Source organism: Mustela nigripes, chromosome 15 (assembly GCF_022355385.1).
Source record: "Mustela nigripes isolate SB6536 chromosome 15, MUSNIG.SB6536, whole genome shotgun sequence".
Classification (NCBI taxonomy): Eukaryota; Metazoa; Chordata; class Mammalia; order Carnivora; family Mustelidae; genus Mustela; species Mustela nigripes.
Genome location: NC_081571.1, coordinates 52,198,648 through 52,216,122, shown reverse-complemented (window position 1 = coordinate 52,216,122; position 17,475 = coordinate 52,198,648).

Sequence of the window (17,475 nt, the reverse complement as noted above, 5' to 3'; positions counted from 1 at the left end):
TGGTTCAAAGAATAATTGGTCTTCTAGCACATGAGATTATATGTTGAATTCTTTCCCATATATAATCTGCAGATAATTAATGTCTACTTTATATCCTTTTTAAAAAATAATTTTGGTAACTACCTATAAAACAACAACAAAATATTTCTAAGGACAAAATAATGGTTTTTTTGTAGGTGATTCGCAATACATAAGTATTTATTTTGTATTGTATTTACAGAGCCATCAATTCCCTTCTAAAGGAGCTGCCCTATTGTGGATTCAGGCATTTGCATTTACATTGCTTTACTTGTCAATCAGTTTTATGCACTGAGCTTTAATGAAACAAGCTCAGGAACATGGACCAGAGGAAGGAAAAAGGTAGAACTTTCAGTGAGTCTGTTTTAATGACTCAAAATCACACGTGTTTTGGCTGAAATGTTTTGCAAGTAGCCTCTACCACAGTTAGCTCAAATTTTCACCTTCAAAACTTATTTTTAATCAGATTTGATGTAAAAATTATCAGTTTATAGATCAGTTAATAAAAAGAGCCTGTCTAACTGTGTAGCTTATAGGAATAGAAGGTGGTTATGATGAAAACTAATAGCAAAAGGTTGTTGTTAAAGAGAGGTTAGCATTTGACATAATATTTTAAAAAAAGAAACAGTTTGTACATTCCTCATGGAAAGGGACTGTGTTTGTTTGGTTCAATATAGGAGCTCCATTTCATAGGACTATGTGTGTCATATAGTAGACAATTAAAAATTTGTTAAGTGAGTGAACTTACGAATGGTATGAGTTGATACAAAATGATCCACCTAAAGATAGATAACATGTTAGGGATGTTGTATTGGGGGTTCAAGTTTCACTTAAAATTTAGGCTTAAGTGACCTTATGCCTCAATTATAAACTTCTATGTCCTAACACAAGAGAAACATAGTGAATAATAGTGTCACTTCTCCCTCATTAAAAAAAGCAAGAGTGATGTGTTTGTGTAACAGAAAGTAAATTCTCAAGTTCCTTTCTGCCTTTCTATAAAAGAGCCAGAATAAAATGGGAACACTTCCTAGACCAACTAACGCATAAGATGTTCATTAAACATATTTTTATTCTAAATTTCATCACTAAATTTACTTTGATTGAGAATTTAAATTAGTAAGAACCAAATTGAGAGTAATTTTTTCAACTTTCAGGTAAATTGGAGTACTTAGCACAATCTAATTAAGAGATGTCTGAGCTAGTTGTTATGGGTCACTAGTCACTACTAATCAGAGACTCTTGAATATATTTACAGAATTTTTCTACTTCTGTCTCATATCGGGTTTCTTTCCTTTTCTTAAGAATAAAAATCTTGTTTATTTGTTTGCAAATTTTTTAGCTTCTTTCTAATGAAATTGTTCTCTTAAGATGGTCAAATAATTTGTGATAAGTTGTCAGTTTCAGTGATTGGCTTAAAGGAAGACCATAAATATTCAGCTTGACATCACAAAACATCTGCTTTTTGATCACAATCTGCTACTTTTATGGTTTTGTTTCAAGAACCCTGACTTTTATTTACATGTACTAGATTACATCCTATAAAACTTGAAGTGACTGGTGAGCATTAAGACTTGCAAATAATAACAAGATGTATGCAGACACATGATAATAAATTGGCCTTTCTATTCTTCTCTCATGACACAGTAGTTCATAGTCCCTCAGTAATTCCATAGGAAAAAAACATGGGCCCAGAGGCCTGGAGTCCATTTCAGACCTGACTAATTTCACACATACACGAAAGGAGTTAATTTTAATAGAGTTCACTGTTAAAACTAAAAAGCAGGATATATGTGAGAGGGTCAGAGGGCTGGAGGAAGACTTATCTCATGAATATTGAGTTGCTCAATTCAAGAAAGAAATACAGCTTTTGAACTGGTTTGATTCCCCTTTATATAAGGATTTTCTTGTTTTCCGTTTTCATCTCTTTACTATAAAGCTTATAGTTCCTTCACTACCAACTGAATCCAAAGTTTGATTTCCAAATGCTCTTTTCATATCTCTCAATTACTTGAAAATCCCTGGGTTTCTAAAAATCCCCCACATACTAAGTTTATTTTAAAGAAATTGTTTATACATGCTTTGTTCATTAATCACAGATTGAGAAAGACAAGAAAATAAAAAATATTTGCAGCTAAAAAGAGGCTTCAGGAACTTAAAGACTGAGAGTACTGAACAATATATCTGGTTAAGTTGATCAAATAATGAAAAAGAGAAGCATGGCCACCACTTTTATTTAATGAATCAGTGAAATTAGCTGTTCTGTTTAGAAAATTTTTTTTTAATCTTATTTTTTATTTAGCCTGTTTGATGATGTTTCTAATTTGCAAGCATATGAAAACAAAACCATGGTGTTTGAAAGCCTTTTCATGAGGGTTGAGCTAAGACTAAGAAGTGCTAAGTATTATCAGCCTGATAGATTCATTCTGCTAACACCAACACTTCCCAGGTTAGCCATCAAAGGCTGAGTTAGAAACTCATAAATGAGGAAAAGTAAGGCATATTTTGCCAATTTGTACTCAATTATAAATAATTTCCAAAGTTCTCCAAGTTTCCATTTTTTTTTAATTTCTTTGAATACCTAAAAAATAAGTTTGCATACTAGATATATCTAGAAAGCATTTAAATAATGCAGGCCTCCTTCTCTAATTAAGGCCTTAAAAGCACTGCTCATGGTCAGGCTTTAACTTTCTGGAAGGATTTCCCCCAAATGATTTGACTCAGGATATAAATTACTTGTACCTTACCTAGAAAGTGACTCTCCTAGGAATTATTGAAATACTCAAAACTTCCTTTATAATATATAGTTTAAATGAGAAGAATTTTGAGTGGATACCTAGGAAGTTAACCACTTTGATCCATATTTAACATCATAAACCTCAGGCAGAATAAATAGGTTCTACAAAGAACCTATACAGCAAAATATTTGTTGGTTTCAAAATATTAAACAAAATAAAGAATAACCCACTCAGTTATATCACCCAACACTGTTTAGCCAAGTATAATTCTTGTACATTGCATTTTATACTTTATTTAGAATCTAATAATTGCAAAATATTGAAGGAATTATTCTGGGAATAGTGCTGTCCATTATAACAGTTTACATTATCTGCTTTGAAAATGAATTCCTGGAAGCTTTTCCAACAATCTTAGGTCATGTTTAACCTCTGTTCGACTCTCCTCCATCAGTTGCAAGATGAGTTAGCACGTACCCTAATTGGACGTCTTATTTCAGGAGCTCTGGATGAACAATTCCTGTTTAATAATGACAAAGGCCCTGAGGGAAAAATAGAACTTCTATTTACTGTTCTCTGTGTAATCAAATGAGACCTCTGATATTTGTTTATTTTTTAAATTATCTTCAAAAAATGCAATTTAGATGTAATATCCTACTGATGTATTTTAACTAGTAGTTCTTAAATGCTGAAAATATACCCACACTGTTAGATATTCTGAGCTATTATATTTTCATATAAATTTAAGTAAAAACAAAAAAAAATTATGGATATATTTCCATTCTTGATTCTTTACTTTTTTTAGTGCATAAATCAGTCCAAAATGTATTGGGTTTTTTTGTTGTTGTTGTTTTCTTTTTTGCCCATTCAATATGGTGTTATTAAGACCCATGTTTTCCATCAGTTAAATCATTCACCAAAATATTCTGGCAAGTGCTCTAGGCTTAGAAGTCTAGGGATAGAGAATGTTCACTGAATATACAGAATACTCATACTCAACTCTGGGTGGACACACAGATTTGTAATTTAATACGTCCAAAATCAATGCTTGATATTGATTTATTTTAAATGAAAATGAGTAAAATTGGAAATAATACCAAAAATAGTTAATAGTGGAAGTTTCAAAATAGTGTCTGTAGAGAAGGGCATTAAAGATAGCATCTACTATAGTGATTTTTAAAACAGTAAGCACATGAGAAACATTCTTTGTGAAACGTTAGTTAGGCATTCTGTAAAAGGAGTCAAAACATAGGTATTACATAAACTTTTCTTTAAGAAGGACCTATTAAGATGTCTGGGGGGGAAATATTACACATTTTGCTGTGATTTGGCTTGGGAAAAAACAGTGCTAAGATGTTTTTAATCTAAATTTTTGATCTTCTAAAATATACCAACAAAGGCTTTAAAACTTCTAAGTCAAATTCATCTTGACCCATGGCATAATTTCAAGAATCTTCCCACAGGTCCACCAAAACCAGTTCTGAATATTGATTCTCATTTAAATTTGAAAAAGCCAACAGCAAGTGATTGCAAGGAAGACCCTCCTAAAAATCTACGCTTGGAATGAGCAGTAACTTTCTCTGTATTCAATGCAGACCGTTACCTGTTCCTTTTGACCTCCAGAAAACATTAAGCAAAGAGATTCAACCAAGGGCTGATCTGAAAAATCTCAAATTGTATAATCGGGATTTTTTTTTTTTTTTTACCATATTTAAAGTGAGATCTACCTTCTCATGCTTTATAACTAGAGACACTATGTTGGCTGTGATGCACTGGGACAAAGGCAGCTAGCCTCCTCAACAGACAAAGTAGATGAAATAGCCACATACCAATGTAATGTATCTGCTTTTTATATTTATCTTCACACATAACAGTTGAACTTGGTACTGGAAAACACTCATTAGAGAGACTCTGCCTGCATACTCGACATCTACAGTAGGGACTCCTTACCATCCACTCCATCCCTAGAGAGCCGTTCATACATCTTTTCCCTTTCTTTATATCAGAGGAAACACCCACTAATTACACTGCCAGGAACAGGATCCCAAAAAGCCTTGAAGATGGTTTACTTTGGTTTTTGTCCCATCATTTAACTGTCTTCCTGTTCCTTCCCCTCTGCCTGTGAGATCTGTAGCCCAGAGCCTCAGTCCCTCTTCCTTCAGAAAACCTTTTCCCCTCTGACTTCCTGAGGTCTTTTCCCCTTGTGTTCATTCAACAGATTCGGATTCCCTCCCTTGTTTCTCTTCCCCGAGTTCAAACATCTATAAATACCAAGCACGCAGTCCACTCCAGGGCTTGTTGTTGTTTTGGTTTTTTGTTTTGTTTTGTTTTGCTTTGTTTTGCTTGCTAGGGGAGCTGTGTTTTGTTTGTTTGTTGAAGGTCAGAAACCAACTCTTGCTTTAGTAATATGTGTATAGAGCATCTTAAGGAAAAAAGAACCACACTATACTGCAGCAATGTATTCAAAAGCATAAGCCTCATCGAAGCTCCACTGTCCTAAACCGTCTTGCAGGCAGTTCTTTGGAACTTGGTTTCAATGGAACCTCAGAATAGGCCTCATGAAACCCAGACTCCCCAGTTAACCTTCTCTCAACGAGAGCTGACCTTGCTGTTCACACCACTGGAGGGTGGAGAAGGCCCCTGGATTGGTTAAATGGGAAGTTTTTCTTTGTTACTCATATGGTCTGTCTCTGAAGAACTCAGTATTTGTAAGACCTGATGTCTTCCAAATGGTTGTCTGAGAAGACAAGGAGGCGGTGGCCTATAGAAACTGAGCTCTACTCACCCTCCACTAAGTTTCACTCTGATATCAGAAGCCTCCTCCTAGCACAGCCAAATTCACAGGCAAAATCACACTTCAGGTCCACACTGCCTCATGCAGCACAGAGACGGATGGAAGGAGAGATGGATGGATGGATGCATGGGTGGATGGACGGTAGACAGACAGACCATACACCAGCACACCCACACACACACACACTCTCTCTGATGAAGATGTCAGAAGGGAGGTAGCATCCCAGATGGCCTGTTGTCCATGACACTCACTAGTATGCCATCATCTTCATGCTGCTCCTCACACAGCAATGAGTCCACTACCCTGACCACTCCTGAGCACAGCATGTGTGATTCTTGAAACCAGTGCTCTTCAAGTCTGCTAGTACCTTCCAGCAGGCCGCAGTGATGTGGGACTCCTAGAAGGAGATGCCGAGGTCACAAGTGGCCTTGAGGAAAATGAGCTAGATGAGGGGCTGACATGAGCCTTGTCCAGGAGCCTCAGAATGGTAAATTCAGCATCAAGAAGGATGCGATCACGCTTAAGCTGCAGAAATACGCAGGTTCTAGATGTTCTTCTCATCCCTGTTGTCATCCCAATCATGTTTCCCCAACATGACTTGGAAGTCTGCTGTCTTCATCATGATGACCTTCCCCAGGTTGGTCACAGCATAGGAGGCCAACAGCACATGAAATTATGCACCAGGGCGCCACTGCAGACTAGCAACAGTGCACTCTTGTGCAGGTCGCCACTGTGCCCCTCTCTGGCCCTCCTAGAGAGGAAGAGCTGCCATGGCCAGTGCACTCCCTGGGTCGATGGAGAACGGGCATTCTCAATTTTCCCACAGTCTACAGAGAAAGCAACAGCTCAGTAAGATAAATGCAGACCTTTCCCTCCAAAGGAGACTGTATCAGTCATTCAACCAGAAGAGCACAGATCTAAAAAGGTAGTCTCTGTGATTGTGATGACCACTAAGCTATCTAACCTGTTTTTCTTTTCATTTTAAATTTTACTCAACCACTTTGACATAGCTGGCAATAAAATTCATGGTTAAAATTGGAGGATTTGCCCTCAGCTAAAACCTGAGTTCCAATCTTAGGCACTTACCAGCAGTAGGATGGGGGGCAAATTGCCAGATCTCTAAGAACCTCGGTTTTCTAGCCTATAAAATGGATATAGGAATAACAGTTGTATCAGAGTGCTCTTGAGGAAACTGAATGAGATGATGTGTGTAAACAGGTTCAAAATATCATTATAAACATGACCAAAATGAACTAAGCCATACTGTTCTTTGACAAAGAGCACAGGGAAGGTAGCTTATATGTGCAAGACCCCATTGAAGGGTTTTTAAAGTTTTCTTCTTACTTTAAAGAGAAAAAAGGAGAACAAATATTACCTAAAGTTTGATTTAAAATATGTACCATGTGTATAGCGTAGAAAAAAACCTGAAAGAGAATATTAGAAATGTCAATAGTCGTTCTGGTAGCTTTTCTCCTACTTTCCTATATCTTTTACATTTTCTATTAGTGGGTATGTCCTATTTTCATAATGAAATATTACCATCATTTTGAAATACAAAGAATTTCTTCTAAAAGTTCCATGTCCTGGGAGGCCTGGGTGGCTCAGCTGGTTAAGTATCTGACTTTTGATTTCAGCTCAGGTCATGATCTCAGGGTCCTAAAATCGAGACCTGCTTAGTGCAAAGTCCACTTGTCCCCCTTCCTCTGCTCCTCCCAACCCTCTCGCTCTCGCTCTCTCAAATAAATCAACAAAACCTTTTAAAAATATATAAATAAATAAATAATGGAAGTTCTATATCCTTATTTTCCTTTTGATACAAGAGTAGTATTTTGAAATAGAAAAACTAAAACCAAGCAGATGATCACAAAATATGACAGTATTATATGATATATTACCTATGTCAGTATTTCAGTTAGAATACAAATTGGGATCTATCATAAAAACAAACAAAAAAGTTTACAATAGCCTTTTTAAAAACATCTTAAGTTAAAACAATACAATAAAACTGGTGTACTCCTAAAAGAAAAAAAATGACTCTGATTTTAAAAAAATAGATAAATAATTATGGGTGTGCACATATTTTTTATGGAAAATTAACAAAAAATTATATTTGTAATTTCAACTTATATTCATAGTTACTTTAATAAAAATTTCTCCCAGTTTTCTCTTTCTTAATAAGATAAATATTAATTTGCTTATCTTTATTTTTGCTGTATCTTTATAAAATTGGCATTTTATATTCTTTTTCAATTCCAGTATAGTTAACATACAGTGTCATAATAGTTTCAGGTGTACAATATAGTGCTTCAACAGTTCTATACATTACTCAGTGCTCATCATGATACGTGTACTCTTTAATCCCCTTCACCTGTTTCACCCATCCTCCCACCGACCTCCCTTCTGGTAACCACCAGTTTGCCTCCTTTTTCAAAGCTTAATTAACCATATAAGTGTGGGATTATTTCTAGACTCCCTATCCTGTTCCTTCGTTTTATGTGTATTATTGTACAGGTACCATACTGTTTTGATTACTACAGCTTCGTAATATATTGAAGTCTGGGATTGTGACACTTCCAGCTTTACTCTTTGTTCTTAAGAATCCTTTGGCTATTTGGGGTCTTTTGTGGTTCCATACAAATTTTAGGATGTAGTTTCCTTTTTTTAAAAGATGACATAATAATTAAACCTTTTTTTGGTCTTAACTATTTACCATGACATCTTGGTCTGTTTCAAGTGTTGTGTGTGGTTTTTTTTAAGCCAAATTTTCTTATGCTAAAAAAAGTGAAATACTTAACAGAAGATAAATTCACTTTGGGGGAGTGAAAAGGGCTGGAGATTTAGTTAAACATGAATGACCAGTGGTTTAATCAATCATGTCTATGTAATGCAATGTCCATACAAACTCTAAACAAAGAGATTCAGAGAACTTCTGTGTTGGTGCACACCTTGAGGTGCTGGGAGCTCAGTTTACCCAGTGGGTAGAAACTCCATGATCTGCCTCTTAGCTTGTCCTATGTGTCTTTTCCATTTGGCTCTTCCTGAGCTGTATCCTTTGAAATAAAGTGGCAATACTAAGTAAACCATTTCTGAGTCCTATTAGCTATTCTAGCAAATCATTGAAACTGAGAAAAGGATCAGGAAACCCTCAGTTTGTGTCTGGTCAATGGGAAGTGTGAGAGGTCAGGAACTTGTGACTGTATCTGAAGTAGAGGCAGCCTTGTGGGACTGAGCCCTTAGCTTGTGCATTAATTGAATCAGTGGACACCCGGGCGTTGCCCAGGGAGTCAAAGAATTGGTTGCTGCTGAGGGAAAAAAAAACCATGTATTTGGTGTCAAAAATGTTGTAAGTAGACAAAGTGTTTTCCTTTAATTATGAAAACAATTTTGACTTTACAAACTTCTGAGTGGGTCTTGGGGAACCCTGGTCTTCCGTGATCTGTACTTTGAGAACCTCAGTAGCAAAATGCATTGTTCTACCAAATAATACTGGACAATGGTTACACAAAAATGAATATGGAGGTTTTTCTAAGAGGAGATACAGAGTGTTTGGTGAAACTCTCTAGCTGAACAGCCCCACCCTTTCTGAATTTATAACATGGGTAAATAGAACACTTTACATTTGCAGATTCCATTCTGAACTTACGTTATCTAAAAGAGCATTTTCTGAAAGAGCGTTTACTCAGGAATTTCATTTTTCTTGACTACAATAGCAGTGAGAAAGGACAGTGACAGGGTGGGAAGAATCTAATGCATGTGATCATTATTTTGTAATCAATAGAAAAACCTTGGTCCTGCTAACTTTTCTATCTTGTTTACTACACTAAATGCTCCTTGAAAGCAGGAAATTCTTTTTAATTCTTTTTAAATTCCTAGGCCAAATACTAATGATTAGTATATAGTCAGGATTCAGTAAGTGTTAAATAAATGAACAAACAATATACTAAATAAACAGTGGTTATTGACCATTGTTTGACCTCAGACTAGGCAAAACACAAATTGATAGTTGAACTGCAAAACAGAGTTAAGATCTAAAAGTAGGCCACAGGGGCAACTGGGTGGCTGTCTGTTGAGCATCTGACTCTGGATTTTGCTTTAAGTCATGATCTCAGGGTGGTGCAATCCAGCCCAGTGTGGTGTCCCATGCCTGCCTCCACACTCAGCACGGAATTTGCTTGAGATTTTCTCCCTCTCCTGCCCCTCCCCCACCTCCGCTCATTCATGCCTCTCTCTCTCTCTCTCTCTAAAATAAATAAATCTTTAAAAATAAATAAATAAATACCGCAGAAAAAAGTAGAGGTTGAAAAATTAAGAGTTCTTGGGAATTAACTTCGCCTTTGATTCCTTTTTGCATTCTTTTCAGTGCATCCAATATAGATTTTTTCTTCTACCTAAAGCTATCTGCTTGGAGGAGTTTTGCTAATGGAGTTAGAAAAATTTTAGGACAGGACAAACAGATATCATTCAAGGACTGGGCTCCCCCTGGAAGTTCAAACCTGCGATCACCCAGAAAACTGAATTACTAGTTGCAAAGGGAAAATGTGGAACCATCTATAATAGGAGGATTGGAAGTTTGCACCCTTGGTTTGTGTCTGCTTCTGCCATTTGAAGTCTGTATGAACTTGGTACATCATTCTTGCCGTTCAGTTGCCTCACAATTAGAGTAGAATTAATAGTTTGGGTTCCACTTATCTTAGAATCTTATGGAGAGCAAGTTGTATAGATAAGTTAACTGATAAAACCCTAAGTAAACTGAATGCATTTTTGTCTTTTACTCTACTTAGTTTTCAGTGGGGAAAGTTTAGTGCACTTCTAAAGGCACTCAACAGGTAATAGAAGATGAAAGTCACGCAGACTTTATCTTCCTCTCCACCTGGCCCAGGCCAAATAAAACTGCAACACACTCCAGGCACGGGCATTTGGGGCTGCTTTAACTCTGTATCTTCTCTCTCTTATACTGTCCTGCCATCCAGTAATTTTACACCTGAAATGTTGATAAAGGACTCAGATAAATCCCTGCACATGATGGAGGGATTTAGTAAAGGCGGAGACAGATAAGGTAGTTCCTCACTCTGCACACCTCACCCTATCCCTAACCCACACCCAGGACTTTCCACAAAAGCCAAAGTGTTGGTGGTTGATGCCTATGCTTTTTCTACGGACAAAGGTAGGAATGGGGAAAAGGGGGGAGAAAAGAAGTATCTTTCTCCCCTGTACTTTATTCCATTTCATTTCTGAAACTGTAGTTGTGACTTTACTATAGAGAGTTATAATTTTTTTTTTTTTTTAAGTAGTCTCCAGTGCCCAATGGGAGGCTTGAACTCAGGACTCTGAGATTAAGAGTGTTCTACTGACTGAGCCAGGCAGGTATCCCTATTCCATTTCATTTCAAGCAACAGATAAAAAAATAAGCATGGGAAAAGTATGCCTTAGACAGTCGACATTTACATGGTTTATAAACACCAAGAGAGTGGAATAAAAATATTTAACATGGTTTATAAACACCAAGAGAGTGGAATATGCAAATGCTTTTCTAAGCTAGTTATGAATAGACTTATGCAATTGAATTGTCAACCACTAAATAAAAACTAATAAATTTAGAATATCCACCTTGGAAAGAATAATAGAAAGAATATTGATTTTATAGCACGATAGCATTTTTTGAAACAATAAAAATATCTAGCTATTCCAAAAGCAGCTGTAACATAATTAAATGCAAAGTCATTCCAGGCATTCCATTTTATTTCCTAATATCTGACATGTATTCAAATGAAAACTAACATAATCCCTTGAATTGGTATTCTTTCAGGAAACAAAAGAAAGGTTAGAAAATGTTATTCACTCCTAGAAATGAAATATTTAACTCATTAATCAAATGATTGTTATCTTAAATCTAACATAATAAAATAATGAGATAAACACACTAATGGAGTTGAAAGTCATGGTCTAAACTTTTCTTCACCATTAAACCTTTTGTGGAGGTGACATAATCTCATGTATTATATGAGAGAGAAGAGAAAGTGTTGCAAACTGGAAATCTGCACCCATTTCTCCAAATTCCATTTTCTTATAGAGACCTGTGTTTGGGCACTGCTAGATATCTACGCAAGAAGAATGACAGTTCAGTAGAAACTCAAAAGAAAAACAAAGCTTCAATTTATTGGGCGCCTGGGTGGCTCAGTCAGTTGAGTGTCTGCCTTGGGCTCAGGTTATGATCCCAGGGTCCTGGGAGGGAGTCCTGCAGCAGGCTTCTTACTCAGCGGGAAACCTGCTTCTTCCTTTCCCCATCACCCCCCGCCCCCGCCCGCCCCCTCCTGTGTGCATGTGTGTGCACTCCCGCGCTAGCTCTCTCACACAAAAATAAATAAATCTTTTTTAAAGAAACTTCAATTTACTAGAGGTTATAGAGCATTGTGATCTATAAATATATTGCTAATATTTAATATAGTAGCTTTAACCATTGTGTTCCTTGAATCCCTTTGACAATACTAAGCACTGAGAACAAAAGCCAAGCACTCTTTGATTACCAGTAGGAAACTGTAGATTGACTTATCTCTAGATTTAACAATTACACTTTCTATCTTGCTAAAGCTCACAGTACCTACAGTAAAATAAAAGGTAATCATACCTTAACAGGGGCCTTAATGAATGCTATGAAGTGAGTGAACATTGACTTTGTGTACAAGTGACCTGAATAATGTAACTACAAACATTCTCATTGGAAGTCAGGAACTTCTGCTCCATTAGATTACTCTCACACTAACAAGCTGGGGATGCTACAAAGTTTTAACCTCTTGTTCTTTTTCTTTCAAGATTGATTTATTTGAAAGAGAAAAAAAAAAGCATGCGCTCGAGGTGGGGATCATGGGAAGGACAGAGGGCGAGGGAGAGGGAGAGAGAATTCCAAGCAGACTCCATCTCCATGAGGAGCACAGAGCCTGATTCAGGGCCCCATCCAGTTACTCCAAGATCAGAACCTGAGCCAAAACCAAGAGTTGGAAGCTTAATTGACTGTGCTACCCAGACACCCCTCTACTCCTTTTAACTCATCACAGAATTGAATACACAAACATAAATGAATAAAATTCCAGAAAATAACAAACTTTATATATCATAGAAAAGACCTGAGGCTATTTTCACCCCTAAAAACATCAGCAGAATGATAAATTAAGCAAACAAACTCATTAGAAGTCCTTAAATGTCAAGTGTTGGTAAGCATGACAGATTAAAAACTCAGTGGAGCAATGAGATATCACCTCACACCAGTCAGAATGGCTAAAATCAACAAGTCAGGAAATGACAGATGCTGGCGAGGATGCGGAGAAAGGGGAACCCCCCTACACTGTTCGTGGGAATGCAAGCTGGTGCAACCACTCTGGAAAACAGCATGGAGGTTCCTCAAAATGTTGATAATAGAACTGCCCTACGACCCAGCAATTGCACTATTGGGTATTTACCCTAAAGATACAAACGTAGTGATCCGAAGGGGCACGTGCACCCCAATGTTTATAGCAGCAATGTCCACAATAGCCAAACTATGGAAAGAACCTAGATGTCCATCAACGGATGAATGGATCAAGAAGATGTGGTATATATACACAATGGAATACTATGCAGCCATCAAAAGAAATGAAATCTTGCCATTTGTGACAACATGGGTGGAACTAGAGTGTATCATGCTTAGCGAAATAAGTCAAGCGGAGAAAGACAACTATCATATGATCTCCCTGATATGAGGAAGTGGTGATGCAACATGGGGGCTTAAGTGGGTAGGAGAAGAATCAATGAAACAAGATGGGATTGGGAGGGAGACAAACCATAAGTGACTCTTAATCTCACAAAACAAACTGAGGGATGCTGGGGGGAGGGGGGTTGGGAGAAGGGGGGTGGGGTTATGGACATTGGGGAGGGTATGTGCTTTGGTGAGTGCTGTGAAGTGTGTAAACCTGGCGATTAACAGACCTGTACCCCTGGGGATAAAAATGTATGTTTATAAAAAAATAAAAAATTAAAAACAAAACAAAACAAAACAAAAAAACCTCAGTGGAGATACCGACACAATACAAGACAGCACCCTCCTGAAAACTCTTTCCCAGAGGTCCTCTGGGTGCCCAGGGGTTGAAAACCACCAGCTGGAGTCAAGCAAGGGAACAAGGTCAGAATGATTTCAGACTTCTGGTCAGAGAAGGTGCAAACTGGAAGACAGCCGCACAATATAGAATACTGGGAGGAGGTGACTGGCATCCTAGATTTCTATATCTAGCTAAAATACCTGTCAAAAATTGAAGGCAAAATAAAGACTTTTTCAGAAAAACTAAAGTTGAGAAAATGTGTTACCAGCAGACCTACACTAGGGAAAATGTTAAAAGCAGTTCTTCAAGCTGAAAGAAAATGCTACCAGACAGAAACTTGGGTTCATAGAAAGTAAAGAAGAGTACTAGAAATGGTAAATATGTGCATAAATATCAGAGACATTTTTCTGTATTAACCTCTTTAAAAGATAACTAAGAAATGAATAGAAATCACTAAAAAAATTGAAAATGATGCTCAAACATTAAAAATATTCAGTCTAATTCAAATTGGAGAAATTGAAATACAAACAATATTAAGATATCATTTTTCATCTATCAGACTGGTAAAAGTTAGAATGCAAGTCAACACATTCTGTTGGAGAGGTTGGAGGGAACACTCTCATACATTGCTTATGGTAAAGAAAATTGATATATACCTTCTGGAGAGAAATTTGGCAGTATTTAACAAAAACACATAAGCACTTACCTTTTGACTCAGCAATTCCACTGCTAGGAATATACAAGTGTTTTCTCCCATTCCATAGGTTGCCTTTTCATTTTGTTGATCATTTCTTTTGATGTTCTGAACTTTTTTAGTTTGATGTAGTCTACTTATTTATTTTTGTTGCTTGTTCTTTAAGTGTCATATACAAAAATCGTTGCCAAGACCAATGTCAAGCAGCTTTTCCCCTATATTATAGTCCTTCTAGGAGTTTTATGGTTTTAAGTCTTACATTTACATATTTAATCCATTTCAAGTTAATTTCTGTGGGTGGTATAAGACTTGGGTCTTGTTTCACTCTCTTGCATGTGATTATCCAATTATCTCAGCACCATTTATTGAAGATAATGTCTTCTCTATTGAGTGTTATTGAGTCTCTTGCCAAATGTTAGTTGAAATTATATGGATGAATTTATTTCTGGGATCTCAATTCTGTTCCAATCATCTGTGTCTCTTTTTTGGCCAATACTATACTGTTTGATTACTATAGTTTTGCAATATAGTTTGAAATCAGGAAGTATGATGCTCCAGCATTGTTCTTCTTTCTCAGGAAGGCTAATCAGGGTCCTTTGTAGTTCCACCCAAATTTTAGTATTGTATTTTCTACTTCAGTGATAAATGCCAGTGAAATCTTTTTTTTTTTTTTCCCCCTTCATAGGAATTGCATTGAATCTATAGATCTCTTTGGATAGCATGGTCTTTTGAAAAATATTTGTTTTTCCAATTCATGAACACAAGGTATATTTCTACTTATTTGTGTCTTCTTCAGTTTCTTTTATCAATGTTTTATAATTTTCAGTGTAAAGATCTTTCACCTACTGGTTAAATTTATTACTATTTTACTATTGTTGATGCTATTGCAAATGTATTGCTTTCTTTATTTCATTTTCATATTACAATTTAGTGTTAGTGTATAGAAACACTACTGACTTTGTAGCCTGCAACTTTATTGAATCCATTGATTAGATCTATCAGTTTCCTGATGAAATCTATAGGATTTTCTGTAAATAAAATCATGTTCTGTAAACAAAGACAATTTTACTTCTTTCTTTTCTGTTTGGATGGCTATTACTTATTTTTCTTGTCTCATTGTTCTGACTAGGGTTTCCATTACTATGCAGATCAGGAATGATGAAAGTAAGCACCCTGGTCTTATTCCTAGTCTTAGGGATTTCAGTCTTTCACCAATGAGTATGGTGGTAGCTCTGGGCTTATCCTCTATGGCCTTTATTATGCTGAGTTATGTTCCTTCCCTACCCAAATTGTTGAGAGTTTTTATCATAAATGGATGTTGAATTCTGTCAAATGCTTTTTCTGCATCTATTCAGATCATGTGATTTTTTTTATTGTTCATTCTATTAACCTGATATAGTTATCATACTTATTAATTTGTGCATCCTGAGCCATCCTTGCCTCTCAGGGATGAATCCTACTTGATCATGGTGCATGATCATTTTAATGTTCTGCAGAATTCAGTTTGTTAGTATTTTCTTGAGAATTTTTGCATCTATATTCATCAGGGACAGTGGCCTGTAGTTTTCTTTTCTTGTAGTGTCCTTATCTGACATTGGTATCAGAGTAATGCTGCCTTTGTTAATGAGTTTGAGAGTATTCCCTCTCTCTAGTTTTCTGGAACTGTTTGAGGATTGGCATTAATTATTCTTTAAATGTTTGGTAAAATTCATGAATGAGTCCATCTGGCCCTGGGCTTTTTGCTGTTGTTGGGAGGTTTTGTTTTGAGAGAGATAGAAAGAGCACACAAATTCGGGGGGGAGTAGTAGAGGGAGAGAGAATCTTAAGCAGGCTCCATGACCAGCTTGGGGCCTAATGCAGGGCTCAGTCTCACAACCCTCTTAGATCATGACCTGCCCTGAAATCAAGAGTCAGACCCTTCACTGGCTGAGCCACCCAGGTGCCCCAGGGAGGTTTTTGATTACTGATTCATTCTCCTTCATTTTAATGGAAGTCTGATCAGATTTCTATTTCTTCATGATTCAGTTTTGGTAGGTTGTACATTTCTAGGAATGTATCCATTTTTCTAGCTTGTTCAACTTGTTGGTGAATAGTTGTTCATGGTAGTCTCTAATGTTTGTTTTCATATTTCTGGGTTTTGGTTATAATATCTCTTCTTTCTTTTATTTTATTTATGGGGGTCTTCCATCTTTATCTTGGTTAGTCTAGTTAAACGTTTGTCAATTTTTTTTTATCTTTTTAAAGAACAAACTTTTAGTGTTATTGATCTTTTTTATTGTTTTCCTGTCTTCTCTTTTACTTATTTCCTCTCTGATCATTATTATTTCCTTCCTTCTGCTAAATTTAGGCTTAGTTTGCTTTCTTTTTCTAGTTTCTTGCGGTATAAAGTTATTTTATTTGAGATTTTTCTCTTTTCCTGAGAAATACATTTAATGCTGTAAACTCCCTTTTAAACTACTTTTGCTGCATCCCATAAGATTTGGTACATTGTGTTTCCATTTTCATTTTTCTTGAGCTTTTTCTTTTTCCTTTAAATTTCTTCATTGACCCATTTGTTGGATTCTGGTTAAGCAGGGCTGGGGGCTATATTCAGCCATAGCTAGAACTTCAAATTGGCTTTCCAGCCTAGGCAGGGCTATAGAACAGGCTTCATTTTGGTGTGGTTTGTAGCTGGGGACACAAATCAGGCAGAACCAATTACCAACCTCCCTGGCCAGATGTGGCCACCAGCTTGTCTCTGTTAATGGACAGAGCTACTAGCTAGTCTTTCTGCTCAGATATCACTGCAAGTAGGACTGTAAGATGAGCCACATAGCTTCCCAGTTGCTCTGGTTAGGCTTCATGATCAGTCAGGCATGAGGCTATCTTCAGCAGTAGCAGGGATGTGAATCCACTTCCTTTCCCAGGCAAGGTGGCAGAACAGGCTTCAAAGCCATTATAGCTTATTGGTTGGAGACTTAAATCAGGCCAGTCTGCCTACCAGGTTCCCTGGCTGGACAAGTCCACTGGCTTGGGTCTGTAAGTAGGCCAAACTACTGGCTGGGTTGCCTGCTCAGCTGCTATTACAAACAGTGCTATAGGATGAGCTACATACTCTCTCAGGTGCTCTGGTTAATGGGCCTGGGGGTATGTTCAGCAGCAGATGTGACTTCAAACTTGTTTTCCTTC